We start from the raw sequence: 20777 nt of genomic DNA, 5'->3' as shown, positions 1-20777 counted from the left end.
GGTTTTATTCATATCCTTTTGCACATCATTGTGACCTTGCTCATCATATCATATTTAGTAGTTCTTCCAAGTTTAGTGATAACGCATCCAGTAGTAGTTTCACATACATAGCTCCATCACTAAATTGAGAAGAAAATGGAGAAAATATCCATCTAAGCTTGGAGGACCTAATGTAACATATTAGGCCATGATCGCAAAGGAGCGTCATCAATAGTAATTCACCTACCATGAAGGATTCCTCTCTAGATCTTAAATTCTATTTTGTTAGTTAGTTTCATATTTTGTTCTTTCTTCTAACCTTTAATTTGTATGCATGAAAATTTAAGGATTGTCTCTTCAATTGATGTTGTCTTTGTAAAACTATAAAAGAATCCATTGCCAAATGAATAAGGACCTAAAATTTTTCTTTGGGATTCATTTATAAATTAATTTTTCTATGGTCTAGGTATATTTTTGCATTTATTTGTGGATGTTTGAGATAAATATCATTAAACCTCATCACAATTATTCTTTTTCTTGAGAATTTGCTAGATTTTGACAACATACAAATAGGACCATGAGTGACATACCTAGACCCTCATTCTAAGGCATGTTACCATAAATCCAACTTGTTGTAGTGGCTACAACCACCCTCCAAAATTTTTCCTTTGCCTGTTTTGGAGCCTCCCTACCAAACTTACACAAAACTTTGTCTCGCTTCGTCAAGTACTCAGGCTTCAGTGTTTTCCTCTCACAAAGGCAACCTGTCGATCACAGTTGATCCATTCCCCTCATAGGCTACTCACCTAGACTTGGTCCAGAAAAAGGTTGAGCAACTTCCCTTTGAAATTTTCACATTTTTGGAGGGAAACCAACCTTCCCTCTAGGAATTGCTCAATCCTCTCTGATAACCTGTTGGGCTCTAGGATTGTGCAATATTGCTAGCCAACCCTCCCAGCAGGATTTTCGCAAATTTTCCCATCAGTAGGCTATTCAGCCTAGGATTTTTGAAAATATGGGTAGCGTCAGCCACTCTGCCTAGAAATTGCACAAATCTCCTAGGCAGCTAGCCTAGCTACCAGCTAGAAATGTGATTTTTTCTCCAGCAGTCGAGTAGTCTCTTGCATGTGCAGTTGAACTTGGGGACTGAGAAAAATAGACCAGCATGCATGGGATGTTTCTCCCAAGGTAGCATGCAAAGGCATCCCTTGTTTCAGGGATCAATGTTTAGCAGTTGGAGGTTACATGTAAAAGCAATTCCGAAACCTCCCACTAAGGGTCACTTCCCCTAGATTCTTGGCATGCATGTCACAACCTCGATGTTATCAAAGCTCATCAACTAGACACTACAAAGATCATTCCTCATATCAACCTTGCAGCTTTGGCATCCACATCAAATCTAGGAGAATTCAGCACATTCAACTCAGTTGTTTTGGGGTAAGCCCGCTTCCCATGCCTTGTGCTGCATGTTCGTCTCTTTTTGTGTTTTCACTTGTAGGAGTATTTTTTGCTTGATTTCTTTGAACACTTGTTGTTTTTTACATATATACTAGCCTTTCCTAGCTTTGTTTCAGTTTTTGTTTCTATCTCACTGTTGTCATATGCATGAAACTGTTTTGCACAAATGTTTTCCCAACCAGTGAACTGCCTCACCCGCATGTTGATCTTTTTGTTGAATATTTCATTCATGTTCTGCATGCACTACAAATCACTTCTTCTATTACTTAGTGTCGCCATGCATTCACTGACTTACTTGCTTTCAGTCGCCTGTTGGCAAGTCGGGCCAACCTTGGCTCAGGCTCTTCTTTCACCAAGGCTGCATTGCGTAATATGGGAAAGGAAGGCTCACCTTCCTCTCTATATTTGCACATTCTTGCCCAGCACTAGCCTCTAGTATTGTTTTGCACATTTCTGGAGGATAGTGGCTACTTGGCCTAAGAAATTGCATAGATTTGTCCCTAGGTCAAAAATCCTTCCCAGCTGGAATTACGCATTGCGCAAACCCAATAGTCAACAACCAAAATGGACTATGCATTGAGAAGTTCCAATAGTCAACTAGTCTCTGAGGAGCCTAGACTGTGCCCTGAGTAGTCTTGGCAGTCGGTCTCCTGATCTCCTGGCCGAAATTACACAACTTTCATGATCGTTCACCCAGGTATGTTGCAAGCTAGTTCTCATGTTCATTTTGGTTTTCGAATGAAAGATTGCTTTCTATGAGTGTTGCCATGTCCCTAGGTATAGGAGGTGTTCATTTTCCTCTCAGTAGTACAGGTACAATGGTTTCTAGGAGAACAGAGATGAGGACACCGATTAGAGCACACTTGGGGATGTCATTTATCAAGTGTCTATGAGCTCGCCTAATCATAAATACATCAAGTTTTTCGTAGACAAGGACATCAAGTGGCAGCATCACAGTGAGTTGCATCATGAACGGCAGTTGGAGACAACATACCAAATGCAATGAATGTAAGAGGAGGGTTGTTGAAAACACGGAGGTAGAACAAGGTTGCAAGCTCAGGTAGGTCCATTGATGATGAAAGAAACTTTGGAGACTTCAACTATGGATTGACAATGAGACATGAAGATCACGCGAAGGCAGAAGATGTAACAAAGAAGGATTGGGTGCAACATGCACTCACAAATGGAACTACTCCCAGACAAGTTAGGGATCCATTCCCATAGCTAACATGGAGCAGACATGGTGAGCAATGTGGTTGATCTCATGCAAGGGATTCAGCAACATGCATGTCATTGTGCACATGCATGCAATCCAACCCATTCAACACACTCACCAAGGCGAAGATAAGAAGAAATTCCAACTAGAGCTGAACGGGTACTTTGGCAAGTTGATGTGCATGACCACTATCACACACTTGAAGATCAAGATGTACACCATGCATTAGTGCGATGTCGGTTCAGCCACACCTAAGAATACCATGTGCATGTTAGCACACAAGTTGGATGAAGGGACCGAACCAATGCACTGTTGCAATGGAAGCAAGTGTTTTCTTAAGCAAGATCTCACCATGAGGTGCATCCACACCATCACAAACAACCAATCTTGGCATCAGCTCACCAGCTCCACCATCACAAGCATTTCAAAGAGTTGGTCTCACCACAGCGGATTGAGTTTCAGTGATGTCTTGCAAGGCTTTCTCAAGCCATGTTGTCTCACATGAATACATGTGCATTGTAATGTTCAGTCATGTCAAGTGTAATTCAAGTGTCAACAGTTGGATGTAACACTCATAGAGTAGGTGAAGAGTCATGAGGGTAGTTGAACTATCACAAAGGGGAATTTCAAGGGTCACCCCACCCTTTGCTATAAACAGTCCCTCATAATTGATTGTATGGGCTTTTGGTCAATGAAGCTTCTACTAGGAATATTTTGAGAAGGCTTGGACAATATTGTAACGTGCCTTGGCTTCTCCACTACACGGAGCTCATACATCTCTTTGGAGGAGTAGGCGGATGTGGTTGTAATGTTTCACTATTGGGGCTAGCAGGTTTATATGGTGTATTGTATGATTGTGACTTACACTTCTTTAATAATAAGATCCAACACATTTTCATGCATATGTTGTTATTATAGTTGGACTATTCCAGTTGCCCTAATGATATATGTTTCTCAACTTACGTAATTTTATATGAACTGATTTGTATGAAATTATATGAATCTTGTTGTTAATGTTGTCATTTTCTGTGTCGACTGCTCTACCAAACATCAGATAGACCTTTCTCATGAACCTTGCTATATCAACCATCACAGTCGTCTCGGACTAATTCGTGACTGTTGTTCTTGTTATCTTACCTTATTCTTGTGATTGTTGCATCCGAGTGGACTTCTCTGCTAGAAGCTATGCATGTCCTTTATGTGGTGTGTTACTAGCCAAGTTGGGACTGATCCCATTCAACCTAGAACTCAACTTCACCTTCCTTTCCCTTCGAAGTGTTGGAACATCTCGTACAGATTTCTGGACTCTCTACATCAGTCACACCCTTTCTACTGATAGAATTATCTTACTTGCCTCTGTGAGACATCGTGGTTAAGGCATTACCTTATGACCCACTACTAAGACTCCTACACCAAATGGTCTGAAATCTAATTGGGACTTCCTACTAGGTAGATCCCCATGACATGTTGGCAGGTCCAACACCGTCAACATTTCTAGCACTAGAAGGAGGGCCTGATGACAAGCTATGTCCTCTCATCCAGTTTTGAACCTTTGCATATCTTTCATGGAGTCTTGCACTCTTCTTCCCCCGAGGTGCTTTTCGAATTGTGAACATGTCTCCATATTGGGGAAGATTTTTGATCTCTTGTCCACTCACATGTATGATGGTTAAGGCGAAGTGCCCCGGCATGAGCACTTATATAACTTTATTTTCATGATTTATGAGGAAGATGATTTTTTTGATGGATAGGTTGGTTATTTTCTTGCATACACACTTCGCAAATATCCATTTCATTGGGTGCTCAACCTAACAGCTCACACTGTGCACTCATTTGAGCACTTTTGTGATCTCATTGAAGACATGTTCTATCATTTCCATCCAGACTATCTTGGCTAGAAAATGTTACAAGAATGGAGGGCTCCACATGAATCTATTATTGATTTTTGGCAGCCATTCCGCCAATTACAATTTCAAGCTCTGAAGAGCCATATGAATTATTCTTATGTTTAGGACCAGTTCGAGCATTTCCTTAAGAAATCTTCCCATCCCAAGAGGAAGCTTGAGATCAAGCCTTGCTCAACATTCTTCAATGATGGAACTACGCAATCTCATGTGGGAATGGGCATAGTCTCAACTGACTGTTCGTCTCCCTCTCATTTAGCAGCTCCACCACTGCGCTATGATGTTGAGGATCATGCTCACACCTGTTCATCCTTTACACTCTCCTAACATCACTCCACTCGATTTTCACATAGATTTGGTTGTGAGTCCTTCAAGATCTCATATGAATTCATTTCTTTGATATCTGTCTTCGCGCTCAGGTGTTCCTCTTGATGATGTTGTCTTGTGTTCATCCATTCTAGACTCTCCAATTATTGTGAACGAGGAACAACCCACTAACAGATTTGGTGTTGCACAACCAACATTTGTTGTCATTCATGAAGAGTATGAGTGGGAGCCTGAACATCAACACTCGGCGAAGGGTGACTCCCTTCTATCCAAGTCATCTCCGTTCTTTCCTAACCTATTTAGTGAACCTACCATCCATTATTTTTCATGTGTATCTTCATCCACAGAGGCACCCATTGTTGATCACTCACAATACTCACTAGATGTTAGTACATCATTCGATAAAAAAGAGGATAAGTTACTCGTTGAAAATCCACTTGATCCTTCATCTGTCTTTTTTGGATACATAGAGGATGAGTTTATTCGCTTTTCATCTACCCCTCTATGTGATTCATCCAACATAAGGATGCCAACCAACATCCTGAATTTTCTGATCTTGGTTGTCGTGATCTCTTCACCTCATCATCCAATCATGATGTTGGTTCACTCATTGTTAACCCATCTAAGCTATTGGTCTATGAAGATCCATCTATCAATGAAGTAGAAACCACATAGACCATTGAGGCACTTCATCCTGAGTTGATGGTTATGTCAAGCGCTCGCTATCTTGAGGTTCGTTTCATTTCTGATTAGGAAATTGTTCAAACACTCAAGGCTCCTCATCACTCATCTGTATGCACTCAAGGTCAATCCAACACTCATATTTTACTTCCTCCACTTGAACTACACGATCCCATTGCTCATGCATTGGATAATTTTTACATTGCAAGCACTCGTGTGTGATGCAAGTTATCTTTGTTTCTTTCGTTTGCTTGCATGTCACAATCAAAAGTTTGCTTATGCTTCAAAGTTGCACGTAGTGTCACACAACACCATGATAAGTCCACGGACTAATTGTCATGAACATGCACTCACATATGTCCCTTGGGAACTTTGAATCACGAAGTGTGGTTTTCTTCATTGTTATATCTTTCTTGATTGCTAGTTCACATAACTGGGTTGCTCGTGGACCAAGCATTCTTCAACATGGGTCTACCAATGTGTCGGTGGCTGCATTGGAAGCATCACTTCATGTGATTAGTCCCACATACCATTAGTGTAGGAGTATGAGTAGTTTTTTCTTTCAGTTGCTTACTTGCATTCTTGTTGGCTTACGTGCTTTGTTTCCTTGTTTGTTTACTTGCTTTGCTTTCATTTTTTCTTCTTCTCCTGCTTTGCCTTGTTGATTGTTAGTTCATTCACTTGCTTCATTCACAGGTTAGTTTTACATGAAACCATATATGACTATTGAAGCGATCTGGGTAAAGTAAAAGAGTGCTTGTATAACCATCCCTACTTGGTTATCTATCATCTTGCTTCTGTATGATGAGCTTGTTACTTTTAGTCCATGAAGTGTTGAGGGAAAATATGTATTGTTTTAAGTGAGCTTTGTTGTAAACACAACTCTTGTGTGCTAACTAGTGTCATCTGCTCTAGTCAATTGTTTTTGAGTTAACCCTTGTCAGCTCAGTCAAGTGGAGTTAGTTAACGGGGAAAACCTTAATAGGCACGTCATAGATATAATAAACTACTTATCTACTAGAACAACTTCTTCTACTCTCAATAAGTTGGGATCCCTCTTCTGCCTCTAAAATGAATAAGTGTTATGAACAGTGAAAAATAAAAGAATGAAAAGAAAAAAATGAAAATTGAAAAATGAATAAGGGAAAAGAAGAGAAATGCTTCCTGCATAGGGAGGTGATGCAAGTAACTCTGCCGCGGTACTAATTAGGATCATTGGCAGTGAAGCCATGCTTTTGTTCCTATGTGACTCCACCAGGGTAATGGCTAGGTCTGTTGGTAGTGGAGCAACACTAGAGATGAAACTAACACTCTGACGACTATACTTCTTGTGAACCTATATACCCCTCAACCCCAATCGAAACAACTATGTTTCCTTGGCTTGGAATGTGTGTTAATCGACCAAGGGCTTGGCAGATGCTAGATATTATAGTCAATTTAGTGTGAAACCAAGATGAGCTAAGAACTAAACAATACTTCAGAGGTGTTAGACTTTCTTTTCATGAAGAAGGTCTATGTAGAGAGCTGGAGTTCTACCAATGTGTCACCAAGTGTTGTAGCGGTTACAATCACCCTCCAAAATTTTTCCTTAGCATGTTTTGGAGCCTCCCTACCAACCTTACACTACAATTTTTCTCACTTCGTCAAGTACTCATGATTCAGTGTTTTCCTTGCACAAAGGTAGCCTGTCAATCACAGTTGATCCATTCCCCTCATAGGCTACTCACCAAGACTTAGTCCAGCTTCAAGTTGAGAAGCTTCAGTTTTAAAATTGTGCATTTATGGAGGGCAATTGGCCTTCCCTCCAGGAATTGTACAATCCTCTTTGAAAGTCTGATGGGCTCCAGGATTTTGCAATCCTGCCAATCAAACCTCCCAGCGTGATTTGTGCAAATTTCCCTAGAAGCAGGCTATTTAGCCTAGGATTTGTGAAAATATGTGTAGTAGTCAGCTTCTCTGCCTAGAAATTATGCAAATTTCTTAGGCAGCTAGCCCAGCTCCAGCCAAAAATGCGGATTTTTCACCAGCAGTCGAGCAGCCTCTTGCATGTGCAACTGAGTTGATTGGTTCCCTCTGGGACTAAGAAAAACAAACTTGCATGCATTGGCTAGTTCTCCTAAGGCAACATGGAAAATCATCTCTTGTTTTAGGGATCTATGTTTAGCACTTGGAGGTTACATGCAAGGAGAAATTTTGAAATCTCCCACTAAGTGTCACTTCCCCTAGATTTGTGGCATCCACATCACAACCTCGATGTTATCAAATCTCATCAACCAGACATTGCAAAGCTAATTACACACATCAATATTGCAGCTCTAGCATCCCACATCACTTCTAGGAGCAATCAACACATTCAGCTCAGTTGTTTTGGGGTAAGCCTGCTTCCCATGCCTTGCGCTACATTTTTGTCACTTTTTTTTTTTTGCTTGTAGGAGTATTATTTGCTTGATTTCTTTGAACGCCTACTATTTTTTACATATATACTAGCTTTTCCTAGCTTTGTTTTAGTTTTCGTTGCTATCTCATTGTTGTCGCATGCATGAAACTATTTTGCACAGATGTTTTCCCAACCAGTGAACTTCCTCACCCACATGCATGTTAATATGCATTGCGCAATCTGGGAAATGAATGCTCACCTTCCTCTCTCAATTTCTCATTTCTACTCAACACTAGGCTCTAGGAATGTTTTCCATATTTCTGGAGGATAGTAGCTTCTTGGCCCAAGAAATTGTGCAGATTTGTCCCTAACAGCAGTCCTTTCGAGTTGGAATTGCACATTGTGCAATCCTAGTAGTCAGCAGCCAGAATAGACTATGTATTGCACAATTCTAGTAGTCAGTGAGTCTCTTGATAGCCCAGAATGTGCCTTGAATAGTCTTTGCAATTGGTCTCCTAACCTCTCACTGAAATTGCGTAACCTTCATGATTGTTCACCCAAGTATGTTGCAAGTAAGTTCTCATGTTCATTTTGGTTTTCGATTGAAAGATTTCTTGCTAGGACTATTGCCATGTCCCAAGGTATAGCATGTGTTCATCTTCCTCTTATTAGTACAGGTACAATAGTTTCCAGGAGAGAAGAGATGAGGACACCATTCAAAGCATGCTTGGGGATGCAGTCAGTGAAGTGTCTATGAGCTTTCCTACTAAGGAATACATCAAGTTGTTCGTAGACAAGGACATCAAGCAGAAAAATCATAGTGAGCTACATCATGAACAACAATTGAAGACAACATAACAAATGCAATGAATGAAAGAGGTGGGTTGTTGAAAACACGGAGGTGGAACAAGGTTGCAAGCTCAAGCAGGTCCATTGATGATGAAAGCACCTTTGGAGACTCCAACTATGGAGTGACGACGTGACATGAAGATCGCACGAAGGCAGAAGATGTAACAAAGAAAGAGTTGCATGTGATGAAGAAATAACTCAGTAAGAACATGAAGCTATATAGACAGATGAATGAGTTGCAGTAGGATCAGGAGCAATAGTGGGCGCAAAGTCCACTCACGGATGAAACTGCACCTAGATAAGTTAAAGATCCATCCAAGTAGCTAACATGGATCAGAAATGGTGAGCAATGTGGTTGATTTCATGCAATGGATTCAATAGCATGCATGTCATTATGTGCATGCATGCAATCCAAACCATTCAACACACTCACCAAGGCAAAGACAAGAAGAAAGTCCAACTAGAGCTAAACAGGTACTTTGACAAGCTGATGTGCATGACCACTAGCACACACTTGAACATTAGCACAGATGATATGCATCAGTGTGATGTCGGTTCAGCCACAACTAAGATGACCATGCACATTTTAGCAGACAAGTTTGATGAACGGACCAAACCAATGCACTGATTGCAACGGAAGAAAGAGTTCGCTTTAGAAAGATGTCACCATGAGGTGGATGCACACCATCACAAATGACTAAGATTGGCATCAACTCACTAGCTCCACCATCACAAGCATGTCAAAGAGTTGGTCTCACCAAAGCGGACTGGGTGTTAGTGAAGTCTTACAAGGCTTGCTCAAGCCATGTTGTCTCACATGAATACATGTGCATTGTAATGTTGAGTCATGTCAAGTGTAAGTCAAGTGTCAACATTTGGATGTAAGAGTCATAGAGTAGGTGAAGAGTCATGAGGGTAGTTGAACTGTCACAAAGGGGAATGTCAAGGGTCACCCCACCCTTTTCTATAAATAGTCCCTCATAACTCATTGTATAAGCTTTTTGTCAGCCAAGCTTCTACTAAGACTATTCGAGAAGGCTTGGACAATATTGTAATGTGCCTTGGCTTCTCCACTACACAGAGCTAGTACATCTCATTAGAGGAGCATGCAGACATGGGCTTAATGTTCCACTATTGGGGTTAGTAGGTTTACATGGTGTATTGTATGATTGTGACTTACACTTCTTTAATAATAAGAGCCAACACATTTTCATGAATATGTTATTATTGTAGTTGGAGTATTCTGGTTGCCTTAATGACATATGTTGTTTAACTTACATAGTTGTATCTGAACTGATTTGTATGCAATTATATGAATCTTGTTCTTAATGTGTTGCATATGTTGTTAGTGTTGTCATCATCCGTGTCAACTTCTATGTCAAACATCAGACAGACCTTTCTCATGAACCATGCTATATCAACTGTCACACTCATCTCAGACTAGTCCGTGAGTGTTGTTAGTGTTATCTTACCGTGTTTTTGTGACTGCCACATCTGAGTGGACCACTCCGCCGGAAGCTGTGCATGTCCTTTGTGTGGTGCATTCCTATCTAAGTTGGGACTAATCCCTTTCAACCTAGAATTCACCTTCACCTTCCTCTCCCTTTTTAGTGTTGGAACATCTCGTACACATTCCTTGACTGTCTACATCAGTCGCACCCTTGCTACTGACAAAGTTATCTTACTTTCCTCTGTGTGACATCGCGGTCAAGGCATTACCTTACGACTCGCTGCTGGGACTCCTACGCCAAATGGTCTGAGTTCTGATTAGGACTTCTTACCAGGGAGATGCCCTTGACATGTTGATAGGTCTAGCACCGTTAACACAACTATAATACCATTTTGAAAGAAATTATTGTATGTTGTTTAACATATATGCTCATGTGACTTTCCATTATTTTCAAATTAAATAATGTACATTAATTAATCATGTACAACAACATTTAAACATGCACCAAAACTCTAGTTTTTTTTGTCCTCTTACTTTTTTAATGTTAGTTATCTCCTCTAGTGAAGACCCTTTTCTTATGCATGTTTTGACTCGGATGATTCAACAAATAATTTTACTCATCACATGTTCTCACTTCTAGGTGATATGACTCTCTCACCCACCTATTATATGCATTCAATAAAACAACTCCCCTCATGAGTGTACTTAGCCCATGCTTCAATAACTAATTGATATGACTCTTATACCAACCTCAAAAATGCATTCAATGACTTGTTTTAATAAGTCAGATGGGGATTATATGTTAATGAAATTTAATTTATTATAATAACATGGGATTTTAGGCATGTTTGATTTACCGTTGGAGCCATTTTTATCCCCCTCCTTTATGGAATGACATGTCCTCCATGACTATGTTCTTATCCATTTTATAACCAGTGATGTATTTCATATTTTTATTTTCAATATAAATGTCTACATATATTTTTTTGTTTGATATTCTTTCCATGACTTGTGGGACTATCATGTTATCTAAGAAACCAAAACCTATGGCATCTAAGCTATCAAAATCACTTGATGATCACACTAGGCCTAGACCACACCAACCCTTGTCATGGATAATTGTTTTTGGTGTCTCCTCATGACCATTGTGAGTTTCGGACATTGGTCACCTTACATAATGAAACCATCAAAATCCAATCATGCTAGCGATATATGGCTACATTTTTACAAATTATATATATTTCCACTTAGGCATTGATCATATTTAAAAATATAAATTTCTAATCTAGTGATTAAATTGGGGCGTTAAATTTTCCTCCCCCTACATTTTTTCACTATCTTTGGTTCACATCACCATATAGGTTTTAAATGTAGATACATAAAAAATTTACATCTTATAACTCTATAATTTGATAATTTATTAACTCTTATAGAAATTCTAAATTCCCAACTCTCACTTCCCTCAACCTACACAATCTAAGGAAGAGTAGTCCCTTCTCTCCATCACAATCCTTTAGGCTATGCCACTTACCCTTGAGGGCTTAACCACTGGTTGGACATGAAATATCCCATCTATGGAAGTTATTAATCCTATATATAAGAAAATGGATTATTTAATCATTTATGCACAAATTTGCATTCATAGTTCCTCAAAATCTGCAAAACGCTATGGATAGTCATCTCACATAGCCTCTTCATCCTCCCATGTGGTATCTTCACGATTGCAATAGGTCCACTAGACCTTTACCTAGATAATGGATTTTCACATGAGCACTTTTAATTTTGAGTCTAAGATGCATATTGGCTCCACCCAAAGTTCCCATTTTCGATCCACCTAGACCAAAGTCTAATCAATCACAAGGTTAGGATTAGGCAAATAATTTTCAGTAAAGATACATGAAACACTTTTATGAATATTCATGGATGCAAGTAGTGAAAGAATGTATATAACCAACCTTATCCTATCTAGGATTTCAAATGGCCCACAACATTATGCTACCAATTTTGGGTAGCTTCCCAGTTTTAATGAGCTCGTTTTAGCCTTCACTTTGAATAACACATGCCCAACCAATCAAAATTATCTATTCATTTTTCCTTTGTTTGTGCAACTTTATACCTATCTTATGTATCCTTTCTATTCTTCCTTATCTTTAACATATATTCTTCCATCTCTTTTATAATATATATTAGCCCAACAATCACTTTGTTTTCCAGGTTATCCCAACTCAAAATATAACTTCACAATTTCATTTTTATATAAATTTCCACAATATTGGATTCCTTATCAATCAATTTAACTGAAATAATATGTGTGTGCCTATCATAAGCTTGTCCATCACTACCACGATGGAATCATCTCACCTTGTTATCCTTGGTAACTTGGTGATGAAATTTATGGCAACAATATGTCATTTTCATTTAGGAATGGACAATGGATATATAAATCATGTTGGATGTCTATTTTTAGTCTTCACCTTCTAACATTGCATGCATTTGGCTATGTAATCAACCACATATTGTTTCACACTAAGTCAAAAATACTGGATTCATATACCTACAATAGTTTTCTGGTACCCTAGGTGTCTAACATATGGTGAATCACACATTTCTCTTATCAATAAATTTCTCAATTATTGAGAATTAGGAACATAAACTTGTGTTCCTTTGCAAGAGGATTCCATCCTCTTCTAGGATGCAATATATAAGTCTATGTTGTATATGCTAATATCTATAACATATATTACATGCACCCTCTTGTTGAGTGCATTAACCTCTTTATTATCTTTTCCGTTAATCTTGTTGATGTCAAATTCATATTCAGTAGCGCATTCCAACCATCTAATTTGTCTACGTGAGTATTTCAAATGTTGTGGTCTATTTTTGACTCAAAATTTCATCTCGTAAGATAATGTATTCACATTTTCAATCCATGGATAATAGCTATAAGCTCCAAGTCATGGGTAGCATAATTCATTTCACGTTCTTTTATTTTATTCAACTCATATGACATTCCTATTTTGCATAAGAGGTGCACCACGTCCTTATTTACATGCATTTATGAACACAAAAATATCCTCATTTGGATTTTCATTCTTTAGAATAGGTGCATTAGTTAATACATATTTTAGTTATTGAAAATTATCTTCACAATTTGCAGTCCATTCAGTTTATACTCATTTTTGTTGCAATGAAATAATTGAATGTACAATCTTATAGAAACCTAAAAATATCATGTGGTAACTAGGTAAACCCATAAACAATCTCAACTTTAGCATATTCTTTGGTGATGGCTATCCTTTGATGGATTTAATATTCCCTGGGTCCATTTCTATGCCCTCCTCTAAGACATTGTGAACCAAATCATGGATTTTCCTTTGATATAAATTGCACTTGACAACATTGGCATATAATTATTTCCCTTGCAACACCTATAGCGCCATCCTCAAATTTCACTCATGCTCCTCTTTTGTCTTGGAGTGTATAAGAATATCACCCAAGAAGGCAATAATAAGTTAGTCTATGTAAACTCTAAACACTCTATTCATCAAACATCTAAAACTAGAAATTGCACCACATGTTTCAAAGGAAACATTGTAAGTTGGTAGCATAGGAAACGATAGCATAGAAGAAAGAAAAAAACTTGTATGCAATTTTCTTTCTTTACTGAAATTTCTTTTTTATCATATGTTATGTTTTAAGGATATTTCTACCAGACCAATATTCTAGAATATGTTCAAAATGAAGGTAATGCACAACATCTTAACTCCAAAGGATTTGTGAAAATGATGTTCACTAATATTCATGAACTATTATAAGTAAATGATTTAAATCAAACATTTCACAACATAAGTAATCTCATATCACATGTATTCACAATGCAATGGATAATAGTTTTTTTAGAAGGGATTCAAGATAATGTATGTGCATTTTGAGTAATTTTTATGTCAAATGTTGTTATGACTAGAAAATTTTACTCATTTTGAGTCATTTTTATTTATTGAACATTGCAGAGGGATTTAGAGACCCTTTTAAAGGGGTCTCTAAATTTTGACACTGCAAATGGACTCAAAGACCGCTTTGTCTCTAAATTTAACACTGTAGATGGATTCAAAGAAGGGGGTCTATGAATCCATCTACAGTGTTAAAATTTAGAGACAAAGGGGTATTCATAATTTTAGCATTGTATATGGATTCAAAGACATCTTTGTCTCTAAATTTTAAGAATGCAAATGGGTTCAAAGACCCATGTAGTGAAATGTAACACTTCAATATCAAAATTGCAATTTTCCATTTCCAAAGTGAAATAATTAAAAATTACTAACATAAATGAGTAATTCATATACTTGTTGTACTTGTTATTTGGTCATATTTTTATTCTTGTACTATAGTAGTCATTTAATTTAGTCATTATTAATTTCATCACTTATTAACTAGTTATATATTTTAGTCCTCGACTAAATTAGTCATTCAAGTTAGTCATTTTTAGTTCAGTCTCTAAAAATTTCTCAAATTTAGTAGTAATTCACTTGAAATAATTCCAGTAACTAATGTTTTTAGTCACGCAGTCACTAATTTCATCACTTTCTACTAGTGCTTGTTGTACTAGCCAACCAACTAGCTTGCCTGGAATTCAGAATAGTTTGGTTAAACAAGTATCTCAATCCAATTTAATCACTCATCAAGATGAACCTCCTACCAAGAATATAGTGTCTCCACATATTTAATGCATGGATGATCACTGCCAACACAAGATGATGAGTCACATAGGTCTAGTCATGCTCATTAAATTTCCTTGACTCATAGCATACTATTTTCGCTTCCTGCATCAATACTCCACCAAGTCCTCATGTTGCAAGCATGAGTAAATACGATAAACTCTTTATATGGATCTACAATATTCAATATCGAAGCATTTGTAAGAAACTACTTTAACTGCTTAAATCTAGTTGCACATTCCTCTGTCCATTCAAATTTCTTTCCCCTCCATTACAAATATGTATTAGGATAGGAAATATGTGAGGATTTCCTGATGAAATTCATGTAATAAGCTGCTAATCCCATAAATTATCTCACGTCAGCAACATTCTTAGTAGTTTCCCATTCCATTATAGCTTTGATATTTTACGAGTCCACTATTATACCTTCCCTAGAAACCACATGCCCAAAATAATGAACCTCTGTCTAAAAGAAATTTCATTTACTAAGTATGGCATACAAATGATGTTTTGTCAACAATATTAACACTATTGATAGATGGTTTGCATGCTATTCCACATTCATAGAATATATCACCATGCAATTAATGAATACAATCAAAAACTTGTCCAGATAAGGACACAACACATTATTCATCAAACAAGTCAAAGTAGTTGGAGCATTAGTCAAACCAAAAGGAACCACAACAAACTCGTAATTCACATACTTGGTCTAGAAAGAAATCTTTTATATGTCTTATTCTTTAATGTGTTCCTAATGATATCTTGATCTTAAGTTGATCTTCAAGAGCACTACTTCTCCCTTAAACAGATCAAACAAGCCATCATTCTGTAGCAAGGGGTACATGTTCTTGATCATCTTCTTCTTCAACTTCTTGTAAACCATACACAACCTAAGAGTACCATATTTCTTCTTAACAAACAATATCGGTGCATCCCAAGGTGACACACTTCACCTGATGGATCCCTACTCAAGCATTTCCTTCAACTGCAACTTCAATTCCACTAACTCTTGAGTGCTCATCCTATACAATGCCTTTGATGTCGGTGTTGCTTCTAGAATCAACTCAATAGAAAAGTCCAGTTCCCCATGACACAGTAACTCAGAAATCACTGCTGGAAATACATCTTGAAATTGTTGTAAAATCTAATATCTTTACAATACTTTAGCATCCTCGACATCCTTGCCTTTATCACTAAAAATATGAACTGCAAACAATACGCATCCTTTCTTGCCACTATTATTTTCTTGCATAGTTGTAACAATTCTCACTATTGTATGCCTCTTCTTACCCTATAATATTCTCTTCTCTTTTTCATCATCCAAACACTCAATAGTCTTGTCATAGGAATCTACCTTAGTCCTGTGAACGTATAGCCAATCCATACCCAACAACATATTGTATGATTCCAACAAAAGCACATTCATATGCACTAATGTTGAAAAACCATTAATCTCAAATGCATAAGATCTTAACCAATGATGAACTCTTTTCTTAGTACATGTAGTTAATTGCATGAACCAAGACTCTGCATGTAGTTATTTCTTCAAGCAACACTTATCCACCAAGTCAGCATTGATATAAATATGGTTAGATATAGGTTCAATCAAATAGAAACAACTTGATCACAAAGCTTACCTTCCATATCAATCATATATGATTGAAGATCATCTTCCCTATTATCCGGTGTTGTGTAAATTTGAGGAATACTCTGTCCAACATCTCCAAATGTTTATTCCTCCTGATCATTGTAAATTTCTAGTATTCCACACTAATGTTGTGGAAAATATGTCCTATGATGATCCTTTCCATAAGTCAAACATTGTAAAGGCTTCCTACCACCACCTTTCTTATGCCCCTTAAACTAAAATCTCTATCCTTGGTTAATTACATGGAACTTCTTGTGCAGTCTTGCATTCTCCTTATCATCTATATCTTGTGGTTTTACTCTCTTCTTAACCCACATTCCCTTATTCTTCTAGTTACCTTTCGAATCCTACTTAGACTCATTCTTATGCTTTGTTTTCTCATAATAGTGCTTCAAATTTTTGATGCTTTCGCCAACGATCTAGGTTGATCAACCTCAAACCTATCTTTGAATGATACTACAAAACCACTGATGAATGTATGAATCTTTGGTTTCCCCTCCTTAGGATAAGGCACGTGTCTCAACAACTTGAAGAATCTGCTAGTATACTCCTCATCGATCATAGATCCCATATTCAACTCATAGAACTCATTTTCCATGTCATCATTGTATCTTTTAGATAAATACTTCTTCTTGAAAAGTATATTGAACTCACTACAAGTAAACTCCTCTTCTTGAATTCCTCTAACATTATTCACATCGTCCCACCAAATGTATGTCTTTCATTTAAGATTGAAAGTACCTATCCTGACTTTCATATTCTCTTAGTAATCATACAATCATAAAAACTTATTCATCCCAGGAAACCAAGCTTCAACATCATGTGAATTCCTCATTTCTCCATAAAATGTAGGAGGATTTTCTTTCTTTAACTCCTCTGGAAAGTACTTCTTCTCACTCCTCCTATATGGATGGTAATGGTGATGATGATGTTGTCTCTTTGAGCTAGAACTAGAGTGAAATCCACGGTCATTAGCCCTCATGTGAGGTGTATCCAAGAACCTGCCATCTCTGTCTATATCATCCCCATATAACTTGTGTCTGGATTGAGATATGATGCCATATGCCCCATTATTACTTTACTCCTATCCATGGTTGATCCTAAGTAGTATTTTTCTCTGCATATATGAAAATCCTGAAGTATTGCTACATTAACCTATAATATTTTCTCATGTGCCCTTGAAAGTATTTCCTTTCACTAAATTTTTCTACCATTATCCTCACAACTTTTCATATCTGCTTTCAAACTTATCAATGTGTCTTCTATGTCAAGGGAGTAATCATCAACATGATGCTCATCTGATCTGTAGGGATAATCACATGAAGTCTGGTCCACTATTTTTCTTGTCAACTTTGATCCTCTACTTCTTGCAAACATACCATGTTAGATAAGCCAATCCAAATATGATCAACATACCTCAGTGAAGTTCAGGGGAGGCTATCACGTCTACAAGATCAATTTGGATTAGCAAAACACACACACACAAACACATATATATAACGAAATTAACATATCAATCATCTCAACATCGACATCATCGACCTCTACATGATGACACTAGTTACAACAACGGAAATCACAATGCATGCATAATGAACACATATACAACTGACACGCATGCCTCACAAAAACATTCTATCCATTCAATCCAAGTCTTGAAACTAGTAGCTTTGATACCATTTTATAACCACCCCTCCCATATCCACCCACTTTCACCGTCCTTCAAGGTTAAACATGAGAGGAAGAGATACTATGACATGAACCAACCTCCTAGGTCCCATTAAGCAAGTGGGGTCAACTATGGAAGAGAAAATGACATCTCATAACATCATATGAGGATTACATGTCACTTAGAGGATGAGTATCCACCCCAAGGGGCCAAAACCTCAGGTGGACACACTTTTTTCTGACCCAGACCCCCAACTGCACCCACAATAAGCCCTCAGTGCATTTATAAGTCTCAAACCGCATGCACAACACTACATCCATGCAGTTGCAATCAAAATTTTCCAGTTCAGAGGTAGTGGTCATAGATTCTCAACCACCATTTAAGGCTAGCCTCCAAACCAGTGCCCAAATTTTGGTGAGACTTTCAAAAGAGATAAAATAGCTTAGGACAAATCTATTCATACAAAATTTTAGCAATGACTCGACCTAACTAGGCCTAACCATGACAGTCATTTATTGAAACATGTTAAAGACATGTAATCTATGAATAGTACAAAATGGCTAATTAGTTACTAAAAAAACAACTAAATTTTGCATATAAATGACCAATTTCCAGTCGGTGACCAATAATGGCTAATTTATAGTATCTTATAATGCAATCGACTTTTAGTCATATATAACTTTGTCATTAGTTGGTCATCTCAATTTTATTTTCTAGTAGTATATTTAGTCATGAATTTTGTCATGAATTTATTCATTAATTGGCACAATTAATGACCAAATACACAATAAAAAATATTACTACATAATCACCCAAGAAAACCAATTATTGACCAAAATGTTGGTCATGTTATAAGATACTATAAAATATCTACCAATAGTCATATATAAGAAAATTTTAGTGATCGTTTGAAATGAATTAGTGACCAAAAAAATATTACTAAATTTCGGTCATGTTATAAGATATTTTAAATTAGCTACTAATAATCGTATATATGAAAAAGTTAGTCATCATTTGTAATAAAAAATTTATCATTTAAAGTAGTGATTTATCTACTTTTAGGAGTTTCATAGTCATTATATAAATGATTGATTTATTAGTTTTAGATTGATTTTATATTTTCATTATTAATCAACATAAATTAATTAGTATTATTTTTAAACTAAAATTTAAAAAAAAATTCATACAATGTGCATATTTGTCTAAAATGAAAACACAAATTTACATATGTCAATTACAATACTAAATAATATCAATTACACCTATAAATAACTTCAACCACATAAATTATATTATACGAAATGTCAATTATTACAAAATGAGTTTCCAACTAGATATTTATTGGACTACAATTTATAGATGAAATATTGTTTGATCACTTCAAAACATTATCATTGTGTTGACAAGGCATTGCAGGTGAATTCACCAACTCTAAAGGTTTGACCATTAGTTTTTATATGTGTGTCTCATGTGGGATATTAGCTTTAAGGTTATCATTAGACTAGTTCTCTTCTCTCTCTATTTTTTCATTTGTGACTTGAGCTTAATTATTCTCCTCTTTCTTCAATTCTTCTTTGGGTATCATGTGTAGGAAGGGTCATACTCATATTTTCTGCCATATTCCATAGCTCCAATGTCTGAAATCAAACACAATAAAGATCAACATATCACATATCTCAATCACACCATCTATCATTACCAACTCTTACAAGGAAAAGTTCCATATTAAATAAGTAATAGTTTCGAAGTCAAATAATGAATTCAATTAACCTGATAACATCAAATTACCAAAAGTTAAAACCTCTTAGAAGGGAAAAAAACCATATTAAATAAGTAATAATTTAGAAATCAAATATCGAATGTGATTAACTTGATAGCATCCAATTACCAAATTTTTTGGATAGCTTGTATGGAAGACACATGAATGGAATATATTTCCACTACAATTAAATTCATTTACATATTCACCTTCTTTTCTATAACGGAAAGACCATACCCTCAAAAAATCCTCACTTACAGCAGCAAAACATTCTCCACTTGGATCCCAACAAACTGAGTGCACAGGATTTGTATGCATCTAAAATAATAAATATATTAAAGATACTAATGATTTCCAAGATTTTTTTTTATCTAAATCCAATAAATGTTTACAACCATTGTAAATATTTTCCAAAAGAAATTTAAAAATTTAGAATATACAGGCATCTCATGTCGAAACTACAGATACCTTCAATAAACCAATTTCAACAAAACTAAGAGAATCACCAAACTCAAAATCATCATCCAATATTTCATAGAAGTTTGGTGTTCATAACAAAATAATGAATTTGAATGAAAGATAACACAAAACTTACCTGTAAAGAATGTAAATGGTGCTTAGTCTAAATGTCAAAAATTGATGAAACATTTTTTGTAGTGGCTGTAAGAAATTTGCCAACTCCTGTTTGAAATCACACTTGACCCATACCAACCTGTGAAGTAAGTGAAATAAAAAAATAAGA

This window comes from Pinus tabuliformis, chromosome 3_1, assembly GCF_031772625.1.
Source record: "Pinus tabuliformis cultivar Carrire ecotype Pingquan chromosome 3_1, CPIR1, whole genome shotgun sequence".
Classification (NCBI taxonomy): Eukaryota; Viridiplantae; Streptophyta; class Pinopsida; order Pinales; family Pinaceae; genus Pinus; species Pinus tabuliformis.
The sequence above is the reverse complement of the archived record's forward strand: the minus strand, read 5'-3'. Positions refer to the sequence as shown.